Source organism: Globicephala melas, chromosome 19, assembly GCF_963455315.2.
Source record: "Globicephala melas chromosome 19, mGloMel1.2, whole genome shotgun sequence".
In the NCBI taxonomy this organism is placed as follows: domain Eukaryota; kingdom Metazoa; phylum Chordata; class Mammalia; order Artiodactyla; family Delphinidae; genus Globicephala; species Globicephala melas.
This window is the reverse complement of record NC_083332.1, coordinates 19,980,346-19,995,187: the sequence shown is the minus strand read 5'-3', so window position 1 is coordinate 19,995,187 and position 14,842 is coordinate 19,980,346. Positions and strand designations below refer to the sequence as shown.

Here is a 14,842-nt window from a genome sequence, read left to right as displayed (position 1 = left end):
GTCCCCTGCATCGGCAGGCGGACTCTCAACCACTGCGCCACGAGGGAAGCCCCATAGCCAGTAGGCATCTTTACTGAGCACTTTACAGTTGGCTGAGCACTCAGAGTTCTGCCCTATTACAGGGCATCTTTGGAATCTAAGGAATTTGGGGGGCAACCCTGGGAAAGTGACATTTGGCTGTAGATCTGAAGATAAGGTTAGCCAAGGTGCGGATGGGGAGAGGAGGATTGGTACAGAGGGATAGCACGTGCAAGGGCGCTCTGCTGAGAGAGAGCCTGTTAAATCCACGCAAACCTTCTGAAGACTTCTGGACTATCATGAATAAACACATAAAATCACTTTTCCTTGAAGCAAACAAGAAAAACCCTAAGGGAAAGACCCAGTGGTGGAATTCCAGATCCCTCAGCAAATGGCAAGGAGATGGCTGGGCAGGGTGAGAAACGCATGCTTGGTGCCCACTGTGGAGGCTTAGTCTATATCCAGGGCACACAGGAGAAGGCTCAGTTTTCCTCTTCCCTTCACACCAGACACTTCTACAAGAGCCCAAGCCAGCGTGTGGCTCAGGACTCTGGGGTGCGAGTGGAGCCTCCTGGACCTGGCTGGTCTAGATTTGAATGAACTCAATGGAAGAGAGCAAAGATGGGAATGAATTGTCATGATCCTGGGCAGGAGGAGGCTGGATGAGCAGAATAGAAGCTGAGAGGTGCTGGGGGGGGGGGGGTTCTGGAAGAGAGGATAGAGTCTTTTATCAGCCAAAACTCCTTTGGTTTCACGTGAGAGGAAATCCAACCCTAACCAGTTTAAAGCACCAGGAGATGTAACTGCAAAGTATGTAAATGGTTCAGCTTCAGGTGTCATTCAATCCAGGAGCTCAAATTATATCACTTAGCAGCTGACTTCTCTCCTCTGCCTCCTTCCTGGCCTTGTCCCAGGGTGCTACAACCCCGCCTCCAGCAGCTTCAGACTCTTGGTAGCAAAATGGCTGCCCAAGCTCCAGACCTCATTGGAGTGTGTCTGAAGTGCCTGTAGCTCACTAACAAGCCCTAGCTCTCACTCTCATTGGCTTGAATTAGGTCTTGTGCTGAGCCTTGAACCTATCACCAAGGCCAGGGTTGGGAATATTCTGATTCGCTCACATGAATCCCACAATCGGGATCTGAGGGTTGGCTACATCCCACCCAAACCCCAGGACGGAGGAGGAAGAGAGGGCTTCCCTCATGCAGGGAGGGTGGTGGGTGTGGGTGGAGAGAGATGAGTGTCCATACGAGCGTCTGCAGTTGGTGGAAGAGTCTGCACCAGGTTAACTCTGCTCCCCAGTGGTACGGGCAGGAAACCATCCCCATGAGTGTGCAGATGTCCCAGATCCCAATAAAAGTCCTGAGCATGGGAGTGGTATTTACGGGAAGCCCCTTCCCAGACAGAGGGCTGGCTTCAGTGCCAGGTCCCCCGCCTAGCAGAGCTGTGGTGGCAGGAGCTGGTAACACACCCAGCTGGGCGTGGCTGTGGGGAAACCCCCTCCACAGGTGGTCTACCTCAGCAAGATCTTTGTCACACTTGAGGGAGCTACAAACAGGTAATGCTTGGCTTCCGCAGGCCTGTGTTATGAAAAGCTTGAGTTACAAAACGCTCTGGCTATTAAAAACCTGCTACTGACTTTAACAGCAATAAAATATCTGCTGTTTATGAGTAATTAGCCACTTCTGAAAAAGAGCTCTATTCCTTTAAATTTATGGGGTGCCTTGATTTATGCATTTCATGGGGGGATGTCATGTTACATCACATCAGCTTGATGTAATTTGATGCAAATCGAACACATGAACGAGCGAATGGAAGCATTCTCTCCTGCCTCCTGAAGAGTGTTTCTAAATGGAAGCATTTTGGGCCCCACTCCACCTTTGCTCTTCTTGCTTTCTCAGGAAAGACGTGGGGGGATCCTGAACTTCTGCAGTCCTGGGTGCCGCTGGCTGCAGCCTCTGACCGCCCTGCATGTGCCTCCTGGGAGGATCTCACATCCCTGAGGGGGGCAGAGACTCAGCAGCAGCTGGTTCATGAGCTTCACGCCGGGCTCCAGGCTAACAGACTTCCTTATTGTAAGGACCCCAAGGTGGGTCAATACACACAGGACATGATATAATCAAGAGTCTAATTTTATATTATCTGATTGGAGAAGGAATTATGAACAAAAAGAGAGATTGGTGAATTTGGGGTCTGGTGGCGGAAGCTATATTGTTGAAGTCTTTTGGTAGCTGCTGGCCCCCATTTGGCTGCTGAGGGGGTAGAGGCAAGGACATTCCAGAATTTGTTGGTTACACTATACATCTATTTAGTTGTGCATTATTTTTTCTTTCATCCACCCAGCCAGCCAGCCAACCAGCCAGCCAGCCAGCCAGCATTTACTTAGCTTCTGCTAAATTTCTTGAGTGTTTAGGAGGTAACCAAGGGCAGTAAGATACAGACACATATCTACTAATTTGCTATGTAACTTTAGGGGGGTCATCACCTATCTTCTGTCCTCAGTTTACCTATCTATAAAATGGGCACATCAGGCTGAGTGACCAGGAGCTAGATGATCTCTGCGGTTTCTCCAGCTTTGCCACCCTACTACTGTCTATGCATCTCTTCCCTCTAAAAGCATGCCTGTGAAAAGAGCGAAGGGATGCACAAATCTCATTCATGGAGTGGAGATGTGCTCCCCAAGCAATCGAGGAGAAGGTGGAGGAGAGTGGTGGGAAGTGAGATTGGATGGGGGCTGGAGTGGCCATTCAGTGGAAATCTTCGGCCTGGACTCTTATTTGTGGCACGGGGAAAACAGTGCCGTTTGATCTTTGCCTACTGTACTTAAGTGGAGATAGCCCATGGGGTCAGGAGAGAGCAGGTAGACACAGGCTGGCATCAGGCTTGGGTCCATGGTCCCCCAGTAAGTGGAGCTGGTTGGCTGGGTCCAGCTGTACCTGCTATACACAAGCGGCTGCCCAGCAGCCTGGCTTCCTTGGCAGAACTCGGCTGCTCTCTAACAGGTTCCTCTGGGTAGAGCAGAAAGTGTGAGCTTCGTCTTCAACTCCAGCCGTTCTCTGTGGTTGGTGAATAGTGCAGGTAGAGGGCTTGGCTGGGAGGTCCTTTCCCTGTCAGGTGGGCCACAGCAGCGTAAATGAGGACGCAGGAGGAGAGACAGTAGCCGAGGGTAGTGGCCAGCCTGGCCACCTCCTTGGTTGACACATGGGAAGCTGTGATTCCAAGAGGGTCCAGGGCCCTCCAGGTCAGGAGCTGTCTGGGCTGGGATGCAGGTGTGGTCCCAGGCAGTGGAGGGGGTGGTGACCCTGTCCTAACAGGCAGGATGGGCTGTTGTCTGGGGTGCCCAGCCCTGCTGCACGGCAGGTGCCCGCTGGGAGAGCAGGCCAGTGCCCCTGCCCTGGGGGAGTCATGCACACACACACCCCCACACCCCCCAGGCCTGCTGTGTGAGCACGGTTCTAGGCGTGGGAAGGCTGCTCCGTGAGGTGCATGTTACCGAGAGGAGGCATTCTGTTCTGCTCTAGTTGGCCCCTTCACTCCTGACTGTGGGGTGATGGGATCTTGGGGTCGGGGAGAGAGGTGTCAGCAGAGGTTCAGAGTGGAGGAGGCCCAGGGAAGAGTGGTAGTGACCTCTAGACAATAGTCCTGCCTCGAGGGAGATGTGGTCGTTGCCCTCAGAAGCCTCCTGGTCTCCTGACCCTTTTGTGAGTGAAGAGTACACAGATGTTATCATAATCTCTGTGGCTGCCGTTTTGGGTCCATCTGCCCCTTTGATGGTGAACAGTCTGAGCCTTCCCTGCAGAGCCTGGCACAGTACCTGGCATACAGTGGGTAGTCGGGAAATGCCGATGAATGAATGGATGGCTGGATGAATGTTTGCATGAGCAGGTATGAATATACTAAATAGGCAGAGCAGTCGAAAGGAATGTGGGTTTACAGAGGGCAGGATGAGGGGCCTGGAGTCCATTCACAGAATCTGTAGCTGCATGTTATGTGCAAAGCCTTCGGTTTGGGTCAGATATGGGTCCCTGGAGGTCCCAGACAGGGTGGTGGGGGTGAAACAGGGACCCAGATAATCCACCATGAGACGGAGTGGCATTAGTTCTTCGTGGACGGTGTGAAGGGTGGTGTTGGGGGTGGCTGCATAGACAGTGACATTTGACATAAGTCTTCACGGAGCAAACTTCTCACCTGGCTTGTGCCCTGAGGAGTGGAGAGCGTGGACTGCCCTGGTGGCCCAGAAGTGGCCTGTGGTCTCTTTCTCCCCTGGGTCCCCTTCTCTCCTCAAGGAGAGATGCTGTGCTCCAGGCCTGCAGCATTTGTTGCTTGGTCTGTTCATTCATTCATTCATTCATTCATTTCTTATACATTTGGCAAATATTAATTGAGTGCATCCTCTGTGCCTGGCTCTGTGCCAGCACTGGGGACACCCCATGAAGCTGATGGTCATGGTCGTCACCCTCATGGAGCTTCTGGTCAAGTACACAGACAGAGCCAACCAAGTGTGAAAGCCACTGTGAGGGGAAGGAGTCAACCAGGAGGAGCCCTATGGAGACCAGACACAAGGGTTCTGCCCTGCTCCTGGGGAATCAAGGAGGGCCTCCTGGGAGAGGTGGCATTTAATCTCCCAGCAGAGGACAGGGCACAGGGAACAAGTGGAGACTGCAGGGGGAGAGTACCAGACAGAGGGAATGAGATGCACAAAAGGGCAGCAAGGCCACTCATCTGCTTGCCCAGAAAAGGGAGTCCTGTCTCCCCGTCCTGACAGGTTTGCACAAGAGCTGGCAGAGGGTGCTCCCTCCTTAGGTGTGAACTGTTGGAAATTCATGTCTGTCCCTGGAGTCCATCTGCACATGGTGGTGACACCCATTGCTGGGACAGCAGCCCGTCTCCACCAGTACGTGTTCTTGCCCCCTTGGTCAGAAGCTCATGGACCAGCCTTCCCTCCTCCCCCAGGAGTCTGGCCCAGCAGAGGCCAGGCCAGGCCAGCCTGGTGACCTGCACGGGAGCTGGAGATGCTGAACTGGGGATTCGAAAGGCCACAAAGAACTGAGGCCCTGGCTTGGTCCTGGCTGGGCCCCATCTATTGGCTTGAGCCCCGTAGTTGCAGGCAGCAGAGCCCCACTGGTGCACCTGGATTTTTGCTCAGTAATGATTGTGTGTACTTAGGAGATGATGTGTGTCTGAGCTTATGTCTTCGACAGGTGCCCCTGTGAACAAATCTCCCTGGACCGGCTTCTATGAATATTTCAGTCAGGCCCTCTTTGATCACTCTTGCATATGTGCATTTTACATTATATTTAGTTTTGCACTGAATCAAATCTGAGGCTTCTGTGAAATGAAAATAAACTGTTCGTTACGATATCATAGTCCAGAAGGGCTCAGACGTAAACGGCTTTAATCAGGGGTGAAAGGGCGGTGAGCTGTAGCTGAGCACCCTGCCCTCTGCGGGGCGTCCTGGGGGTCTAGGACCCCTGTTTTGTTCTAGCGCAGCAGCTCTGTGCTGAGGCTGAGCAGGAAGCCAAGGCAGGTTAATAGGGGATTAAATATCTAACTTCTTGTCATGACAAAGTCTGTTTAAAAAGGAAAAGAGAAAGCCAGCGAGAGAAATAATCAATACACTTCATGACAACTGCTGGTATCTTTCTCAGTTTTGTGATATCATTTTAAAGGTAGGGCAGTCACTAAAAGATTATATATATATAGTTTTTGTTGCTTTCCCTGATGGGGTGGACACAGTTCAGATAAATCAATTACAGCAGATTAGGGGATCACTTCCTTCCCAAATCATCCCATCTGGGAGAAATGGAAACACCACTTGATGGCTTGGATTCTAGGGGGAGAGGCCTGGGCTATGGCTCACAAAATGATGTCCATTTTTGTGATACTCTGAGCCACCTTCCTCCCCTGCACTGTGATCATCACAAGCTTAGAGGACAGCTTTTGGTAGGATTGGGTCCTCCAGGAGCTACAGACAGGGGGCTGATAAGATGCCTGCTCTCACAAAGCCCCAGCACAGGAGGAGAGAAAACGTGACCTCTGATAGCCCTGCAATAAGGCACCACGAATGTCTTAAGTTCCAGAGGAACTGCATGGGAGCTCTGGGGACTGAGTGATCACCTCCAGCCTGGAGCAAATCCAGGAAGGCTTCCTGGAGCAGGCAACACCAGGAAGGATCATGGAGGGTAGATTTGGGCTGCCACCTTTGGAGAGGCTGGGGTGGGCTGCCAGGATTTGTGGAGTGGTCCTTCTTCCACTTTTTTGCTGTTACAAAGAGGAAGAGGGGAGACCAATGCCTTCTTCCAAACTCTAAGTGCCCTCTTCCATTTCATGCATGGGGAACCCTCCCTGTTTGGTTTGTGAGGCCCTCACATGTTTGGTTTGTGGTCCAGGAGTTTACTTTCACTTTTTATTTTTCTCCACCTCCTCTGATCCACACTCCGTAGAAAACTGCTCATGTGTCACAGCAGCGCTGTGAGGCATACGTGCTATGTGACAACTCCGGTGGGGGCTTCTTGAGCCCCTGTTTTGCCCCAAATATTAACTCCATGCTCCACAGATTGACATTGAAGTCTGTGCTTGGCCACACCTTCTCCCATCTTCCCCTGGAACATTCTGTGCTGAGTCCCCATTTTGCACAAGCTCACCCCTCTGTCCCACACACCCTTCCTCCTCTTCTCTGCCTTGTTCCAGGCTCTTTCCAGCCATTATCCTCACTGGTCTTCCTTCCCTTCTCTCCCCTGCACCCCTTAGTCACCGCACCCAGCCCACAGCACGTTGTAGAGTCCTCCGTTTCAGCACTGGATTCTGCCTGGTCTGTGGTCTCCCTGAGTCCATCTGTTTCCCTTCCCTGAGTCAGCTTCGAAGGCAAGGACCTGGTCTTGCTTGTATATCTCTAGATCGGCCATACTTCTTGCCAGATGTAGGTATTCAAAAGTGTTACTGAATGATGTGAGGCCCACTTTACAGATGCAGCGAGAAAGTTGGCAATGAATGAGTTTTTATTAACCACTTCCATGTGCCTTGGTTGTGCCTTGGTTATGTCCTTCAGCTCAGCATTTACTCCACTGAAGGCCCTTTCTGGATCTCAAAGGCTGCTGTGGTTGGCTTCTGAGAAAGTTTATGGCACAGGGTATATTCCTCTGTAATTTAAATGCCATGTTCCCTCTCCTAGAAACCCATTTGCCTTCTCAAAATCCTGTGAAGCATGTAGGACAGTTAATGCCAGTCCATTTTAGAGAAAAAGAAACTGAGGCTCAGGCAGGTGCCCAAGGTCAAACAGATGTCAGTGGAAGAGACGGCAATTGGATGCACATTAGTGGTCCTTCCAGTGCCTTCTCTCCTCTTACTCCAGTCTAGTTGGGGGAATAACCCACCTGACACAGGACAGGAGCATGTGGAATAAAATATCCGCCCCTACGGTTGTTAAGAAAACAAGGTGATATAACTAAATGTTTCTGTGACCCTCCCCCCAACCAGCGATTGAAAGACACGGCGTTTCTAGCCCCACAGTGCCCTCCGGCACCCACCCCATCATGCCAGCCCCCGGGGGTGCTTTCTCTGGACTGTACTGTCTGTTTCCACTTCCAGACAAACAAGGTTGCGAGGGCTCTGGCTCCTTTGAGCTTTCCCATAAGCTGAAGCTTCCTTTGTTTCCACACGTTTTGCAAATGAAGGAGGTGGCATCTGTCAGCATCCAGCCCAGCAAGACTGAACATGGTGTGGACATCAAGGGGGCAGCCTTCCCCTGCAGCGGGTACTGCTTGGGCTCTGGAGTCAGGCTTCCCAGCTATGTGCCCTTGTGGGGCTTAAATATTCTGAGCCTCAGTTTCCTCATTTTTAGTATTGGACTAGTATGGTACCTACCATCCGAGGTTGTGTGAGGCTAAATGAGATGATAGTTGTGAAGTAAGTACCCAGCCCAGTGCTGGTGCACGATGCTGCCGTGAAGAGGAGGAAGATGCTGAATATGAGGAAGATGATAAGGATTCTGTGGCTGATGTAGGTGGTGATGATGTTGAGGGCTGAGGTGAAGATGGTGATGATGACAATTATTATTGTTGTTATTTTTATTTTTTTGAGAGTCCACACTGCCTGACAAGTCCACAATCTTAACAACTACTCCACATGAGGTTGTTCTAATTCCATCCCCTGTTTGCCTGGCTTTGTGTGAGGTGGGCAGATAGTGAGCCAGGAACTCAGACCAGAAGTCTGCTCTACCCCGAGTCGAGGACCAGGAGAACTCTTTGTGGACGTTTTTCCTTTCCCATCTGATGTGCTCATTGTCTGTCTTCAGTTCTGGGCCAGCTCCAACCTTTCCAAAAGCCAACACGTTGGAGAGAACTCTTTGCCTTTGAGAAGTTTGAAATCATCCAAAGCCTTCAAAGAGAGGATACTTTTTTATTCTCTTTTCTTCTTTTAAGTCCTCCACCTCTTGTCCCAACAATACGGAAGCTGCCTGGGGTTTCGGGGGCACCATGTGCAAAGCCAGCCCAGCTGAGTTCCACTCTCCTTTAGAGGCAGAGACCACCCTGACTTTTTGGCCAACATTCCACCCAAAAGGGGAGGTTGGGGTGTTTGACCATACTCTCCAACTTGACTCTCCTGGTTACACAGTTGCCATACTCCGCAGCCCTATTCGAATATCATATTTTCATTAATAAATTCAGCAAGGATTTAACTGTTTCTGGCCCTGTCTCATAGCGTTGTCTACACATCAGTCAAAACGGAACAGGTCACCCGTGCTGCCCTCCTGTTTATCTATTAATCATCTGATAAATAAACCGCTCAGCATCCTGCCCACTTCAGTAATGTTTGTGATGTAATTTGTTTGGATGCCCAAATGTCACCAGCGTTGATTGTAAGAGACGAAAAAATGTACTTGCTCAGCATAGGAAGCTCTAGGCCAAAATGTAAGCATGAAATCTCGGGTTTATTTTTGTAATAATGTTTACAGCTGTTTAATGACCCTGAAAAGGTTCAGTAGTCTGGTGTTCTATATTTCAGAACAGGAGCATATTACGCTTATAACAACCTTGGTTAAACAGTTTGAGCTACAACAATGGGAAAAATGGTATTTAATAAGAAGCCATTGTATTCTAAGTGAAGTTGTCTTAATTACTGCTTACCCTAAGTGTAAGAAAGCAAGGTGGGTTGTAGGGAAGGGCCAAGAGTCATTTGCGCCCCCAGGAAACAGGTCCACCTACTGCCAGAATTGCATTCTGTGATACGATTTTGGGGTAAAACCCACAGTGGTGTTTGCAGCCCTTGCTGTGAACCTAAGCCCCACCCCTTGCACAGCGACTGGGGGCTTTGGGGCTCCTGCAAGTTTTCTGAGGCAGCGCCTTTACCCCGTTGATAAAAAAGGGAATATTTAGTTGTGCTTGGCTAGACAACAATATTTGATATTTTAAAATCCAGTTGAAATGGTTATTTTGAAAGTCATTTTATTTCCTAACTATTCTTTTTCATGGTATAAGGATAAAACTCCTTCATGCAACTTACTGGCAAGATCTATATTTTTTGGGCTATTCATAAGATTACTCTTTTTTTTCTGTGCTAGCAAAATGAAACTGTGTTTTTGTGTAAAATTTATTTAGACTCGTAGCAGCTGGCATTTCTGGTGTCCTGATAGTTTCAAATTTCATTTTGAGTGAAGGATACAATTAGGTTCTCTATTGGAAGAGTTAAGTGAAAACTTTTGTCATTGATATCACAGGAAATAAATAGTCTTGAAGGCAGAAATGCAAAATCAAAATAACCATTAGCACCATCAAAGGCAGCTGAATGGCTCACTGTACCTGCAGTGATGGGGGTGAGGAGACAGAATGTATTTTGATAATGTGTGCGTCCAATGGCGGGTTTCATGTGCTGAGAATACCCTCTTCATGAAATGTGGAATTGCACAGCTCAAGGAGAAACCCTCTAGCCTTCAGAAGCTTTCAGCTGGGGCCCCTGCCTGTGTTCAGAGGTAGGCCCACACATTTGCACGGTGAGGAATGCCATGGCGGCCAGGACTCGGGCCCAAGCCTGGGTCTTCCTCAATATTGACAGTAGGGTTGAGTGCCCCGGTGCCCCACCATGACCCTAGGCTCAGGAAAGATCAGGACTACGGTGGGATGTGTAGTGTTTCTATGTTGGAGGGATGACGCACCAGATTTGACAGTTCACAGTGTCCCCTGTCCAGTCTCAGTAAGGACGTCCAGCTGCCTCTTCACAGTTTGGAAAATTACAAATGCATTTGTTCCTTCCATCAGTTAGCCAGGGCTTATTGATCTTCCTGCTATGCTTTGGGCTGGGGCCATGAGCTGAAGGCCGAGTGAGCTGTTCTCAGTGTTTAGTAGTTTGTTTACTTGCTTTTGATTGTGCTGAGGGTTTTCCTACCTAAGTGAGAGGGTTAGATGAGTTATTGTATAGGTTCCTCAGAAGGTCCCCGCTGCCCGCTGGCCTTAAGCCCCGGGTCATGGCCCACCCTGTGCTGGCTCCTGGTTTCTTAATGTGCATCCTTCACCTGCTGGAATACAGGGTGATGGCTCCAGAGCCAGCGCTGGGGAATGAAGGATGGGCTGGGTACTCGGAATAAAGTGCTCCCAGGTATTAGTGACCATTCGGGGCAGTGCTGCGTGTGGGTATGTATGTCTGTCCCGTTTGTCAGGACAGGCGAGTGTCCTGTGGCAGGTGGCCCTGCCAGGGACACTGAAACACATTCGCCGCAGGCCTGTGAGGAAGCAGCGTGGTCCCAAAGAGAAGGCGTTCTCCCTGTGCTTGCTCTGGGAGGGCTGGGGAAAAGGAGTAATGTCACCTTGCATCAGAACGCCGAGCCCCCGCAGGCAGCCCCACCTCCCAGCCCCTGAGCTCTTAGGGCTGCAGTTGGATCCGATCCCTTAACAGTAGGACAAGTGATCCCTTCGTTTCCCAGGGCACACATTTGTATTCCTTGCTAGAGGAATTCCACTTAGGGAATTGCTGCCCCTCCCCCAACACGGTCATACTCTGCGTGTGCGCGCGCACACGCACACACGCGCGCACACACACACACACACACACACACACACACCCCTCTATATACCTCGTCTGCCATGGTTTCTTCTTTTTCTAAACTTTGGATTCAGTCTCTCTGGGGTCTTTTCATCGCTTCTCTGTTACTGGTGGCCTTGCCTGCACTGGCCCCTTGAACCCAGAGGCCCTTGAGGGCAGCTACATGGAAGGCCCCGGGCAAGTATTTACTGAATGACTGACATAAGGGGTAAATGAATTCCGGAGGAATTAAGTGTCAAGCCTGGAGAAATTGGGGCCGACCCAGGTTTTGCGAGTCCCAAGCCGGGCCTGGGGCCAGCTCGTCCTGCCTCGGCTGCTTTGGCCCAGGGACAGCACACCAATTACCCCTTGCTCTTTCCAGGAACTCACACTCCCCTTCCTTGCTCTGAGTCTAGCAGCTGGCATTGGTTATGACTGACCCACGGCAGCACCTGCACCTACTCGTGGAATCACAGGGTGTCAGGTCTCACAGAGCTTTCTGAGATGATCTCCAGGCGTGGCCCTGCCTCTCTGTGGGGCTCGGCACAGGCTTTGCTGGGGCTCATTAGAGGGGCTGAGGGCCGTAATCCTCAGAGCATCTTCTGGTGAGCTGGCTAGCTCTACTGAAATTCTGGGTTCCCCCACGGATCCCAGGATAGATGATCAAGTTCTGAAGGGGTTGATTGCTCTCTGTCTCCTAGTGCCAGCAGCTGGGCCATCAGAAGTGGTCCAAGCCCAGATGGCCACCGTGGGTACGTATAGTTGAAAGAGCTGGTGTCGGGGTGTGGCTCTCCCTTGGCTGTTTCTGGACCCCCAGGTTCTGGGTGGGAGCCCAAGACCCTTCTGACTCTGACAGATTCGGATTGTTGGGTGTTCAAGGACTTCTGCAAAAGCTGAATTTGAATCCCATGAAGTTGGGGTGAAAGTGGTTCTACTACAGGTTAGCCTTCTTTTATGGGCTGTGTTTATAGGGTCTGTTCACTCATCCATTCAGTTAGAACGTCCTGAACCTACAATGAGCCAGCTCTGCTCTAGGCCCTGACGCTTTATCTGTGACCAAGGCAGACATGAGCCTGCCCGCATGGAAGCAAAGCACATCTGTAAAAGGGTCAACAAGAAAACTGCCCCAGTGGTAAGTCCCATGAAGAAGAAAGTAAGGTGATGGTGTAGAGAGAGGCTGCGGGGATCAAGTTTTCTGTGACAAGGTGGACATGGAGGGCCTTTGTGAGAAGGGGATATGTGAGTTGAGACCTGCTTGGGGGGAAGGAGCCACCTGTGCCTTTGCACATTCTCGAACTTGCTGAGTTCAACAATGGCACCTGAAGACCGGTGGCTTAAAGGGGGTTAAAAAAAGCTTTGTTGACTCTGAAAAAAAATTTTTTGAGCATAATAAAAGAATTCCATATCCAAACCTAACTTGAAAACACCCCATGTTCATTATTTGACAAGTTGAGCTGTTGTTACCTGCACGGCGTGACTGGGTGGGGGGTGGTCTTCAACTTGATGCGGCGCATCCAACCTGATTTGCAGTCTTGCTGTATTTGCACATTCAGCTTCCTCTCCCTCCTGCCGAACTGGCGTCAGCTCAGCAGCAGTAACCTGAAAATAGCCCATCTTCCTGGATTCATGTCTTCTGAGCTGGCCAACAGGGCAGCCTTTGGAAGTGGGCCATCCATGTTGGCTTTGGACTTTCCAAACTTCCTCAGAGCTCTTGGGTGGAATTCTGAGCGCTCCCAAGTGGCTTCAGGGTCATGATCCATGTTTGCTCAGGAGAGGAGCCAGTGCAGCTGGATGAGGCTTGAAGGTGGAGAAACAGCTCTAGACAGGGCCCTTCCAGGCCCCAGTCCTGCCCCAGCAACTTCTCACACTGGGCCTGCTCCTCCCCGCTGGTCAGCGGGTGCCATGAGTGCTGGGGCTGGACAGTCTTGTCGTCCACCAGTGCGTCTTCAGTGCCAAGGACAGGACCTGGCACACAGTGGAAACTCAGCAACTTTGTTGAATGAATGTAAGAATCTCCATGAGAAATTACTCCTTTCTGACCAGGCTCCAAAGTGGTTTCTTTTTTTTTTTTTTTTTTTTTTAAGTATAGACTGCCACCAGAGAAAAAAAAGAAAAGATGGAAATTGGAAACATTATTTTACTGCAAGTGACCGTGTGCCTGTATGTGTGTGTGAGTGTGTATAGTTGTTCATGGACAGTCAGCCCTGCACCATGGTTGCAGTTTCTCTCACTCCTGAAAATAAACATCATGTCTTTTTCTTCTCCTCTCTTGCAAGACAGACTCACAGCCTCTGTCTTCTTGCCAAGGAAGTCAGGTCTCCCATCGGAGACCCTCCATCCACGCATGGTCTGCCTGGCAGGAAGCCCAACAGGCAGCAGACCCCACCGGGGCTGAATGTGCTTCCTCCACAGTTGAGCTCTGTCCCCACAGGTCCCCCTGAGGAATCGCTTGGCCCAGCAATCAGTCCTGGCTGGGGTTAAGCGGTACTCCTGGACCACCTGGCTGGCCAACGCATCTAAACATTGGGATACAAAGGGGATGGATGTGCAATAACTGTTCCAGTGGCAGGAAACAAATTTGGACTCCTTCAAGTGGAAGGCAGATCTAGAAATAGAAGGAGCCCAGGCGTGGATTCATTGCCTGTCAGAGTTGAGCTCCCCACATGCTCTGATGTGGAGGGAGCTGTTCCCTCTGCCCCACCCCCGAATGCCCTGGCTTCAGCCATTCTGCACAGGCTGGAGAGGGGCAGAGAGGACTATTAAAGCCAATTATGCAGACCAGCTTTGAGTGTTAGTGTTTAACAAACAGCTTTGAGTTCTAATTTTCTGCAAAACACATACTGCAGGTACAATTTGTACTCATTACTGTATATTGGGAAAGTTATTAAAAACACTCAAACTTGGTTGAGACTTCCTATGGCATCGTCCCTGGATTTTAATTGGTTTTTATCTAGTTCTATAAAAGATCTCTTTAAGCCCAATCACAGTCCCTGCCGCAGATATCATGCCAGTTGAAGGACAGGGAAAGCGCGCTCTGTGATGTAAGTCCTTACCCCCTACCCAAATTTGAGCAGTCTCAACAATCCACTAAAATTCCATCACGAGGTAATTTATACTTCTTTTGATGGGCACAGTTACCAAACGACAAAATAACAGTGTTTCGTAACATAAGGGTTAAATCTTAATCTCTGAGGTTTGCAAAGCCGCTACTTGCAGTCTCCTTAAAATTTAATATACCTCGTTAATGCTTCCTTGCAAACACTGAAGGATTTTTATGATTATAATCATGTGTTACAGCACCTAGTACTGTTTCTAAGCAGCATACTAATCAGCTTAATGAGATATTACTGCACTTTTTGTTGACTAAAGCAAAATCCCTTTTATTGTTCTAAAGCCTGTCCTTTACTTTATTTTTTCCCCAAACATTATCTTGTTTTATTATGTACCAGTAAATATCGTGCCACTGGGTTGGATTTTTTTTTTTTTTTTGCCAAATCATAAAATAATCTCTTTCATCTCAGACTGGCGAACATATCGAATATAGTAACCAGAAACAAAAGTTCCAAGTGAGTCAGTTTGGTCTTGCAGTTAAAGCCATTCTGCTCTATGGCAAACTTTGAACTGGACCAACAGGTGCAGGTGCTACAAGGGGGGAGAGGAGGAAAAGTTTAACACGTAGACCCTTGATTTGTTATTAGGTGTTGAAAGTGGTAAAACATTAATAATTTAAATGTGAATGAATAATTGCAGTCTGTAAATAGAAAATACAAGGAAGACGATCTATCGCCAAAACAAATTGGAGGAGCAGTGCCAT

At 49.6% G+C, this 14,842-nt stretch overlaps 1 protein-coding gene across 8 annotated transcripts in view; it reads left to right on the top strand.

The window, feature by feature from the left end:
* The window catches only part of ZNF536 (zinc finger protein 536), a 418,630-nt gene that overhangs the window by 171,518 nt on the left and 232,270 nt on the right, over nucleotides 1–14,842 (top strand). The gene's annotated exons all lie outside the window — the stretch shown is intronic.